Source organism: Bison bison, unplaced genomic scaffold (assembly GCF_000754665.1).
Source record: "Bison bison bison isolate TAMUID 2011002044 unplaced genomic scaffold, Bison_UMD1.0 scf7180017863991, whole genome shotgun sequence".
Taxonomy (NCBI): domain Eukaryota; kingdom Metazoa; phylum Chordata; class Mammalia; order Artiodactyla; family Bovidae; genus Bison; species Bison bison.
In genome coordinates, this window is record NW_011494563.1 from 768 (window position 1) to 1,586 (window position 819).

Here is an 819-nt window from a genome sequence, read left to right on the forward strand (position 1 = left end):
TAGATCCTAAAAGTTTATATCACAAGAAAAAAATTTGTAACATATGTGGTGATGGATATTAACTAGACTTACTGTGTTTCATTGTTTTTTTCCAAGAAACATTAAAAGGATTTTTCTTTTTTAAACTTGGTCTCTAATCTCCTGTAAAATTATTCATAGTCTTCCAGGGACTAGCAAGTCTAATTAATTATAAGCCTGTAATATTGGAATGATGCTAAAGCTGAAACTCCAGTACTTTGGCCACCTCATGCGAAGAGTTGATTCATTGGAAAAGACTCTGATGCTGGGAGGGATTGGGGGCAGGAGGAAAAGGGGACGACAGAGGATGAGATGGCTGGATGGCATCACCGACTCGATGGACGTTGAGTTTGAGTGAATTCTGGGAGATGGTGATGGACAGGGAGGCCTGGCGTGCTGCAATTCATGGGGTTGCAAAGAGTCGGACACGACTGAGTGACTGAACTGAACTGAACTGAACCGAACCGAACCGAACTGAATATTAGATACATAGACTACTGGGCCCACCACCGGGATGGCCGAGTGGTTAAGGCGTTGGACTTAAGATCCAATAGACATGTGTCTGCGTGGGTTCGAACCCCACTCCCGGTAGAACTGCTTTTGTTGCTAAATCATGTCCCACGCTTTTGCGACCACATGGACTGTAGCCCGCCAGGCTCCTCTGTCCATTCGACTTTCCCAGGCAAGAATTCTGGAGTGGGTTGCCATTTCCTTTTCCAGGGTATCTTTCTCACCCAGGGATCAAGTTACTTTAGCATGTATCTTACCCAAAAATGACAGTTTTTAAGCAAAATTGGACAA

At 44.1% G+C, this 819-nt stretch overlaps 1 non-coding gene across 1 annotated transcript; it reads left to right on the plus strand.

Annotated features, from left to right (window-relative positions):
- Positions 1-526: 526 nt before the first annotated feature.
- TRNAL-UAA lies at positions 527-609 on the plus strand. The gene has a single exon. It is a non-coding gene; the product is annotated as a tRNA-Leu (tRNA).
- The last annotated feature ends 210 nt before the right edge of the window (positions 610-819 follow it).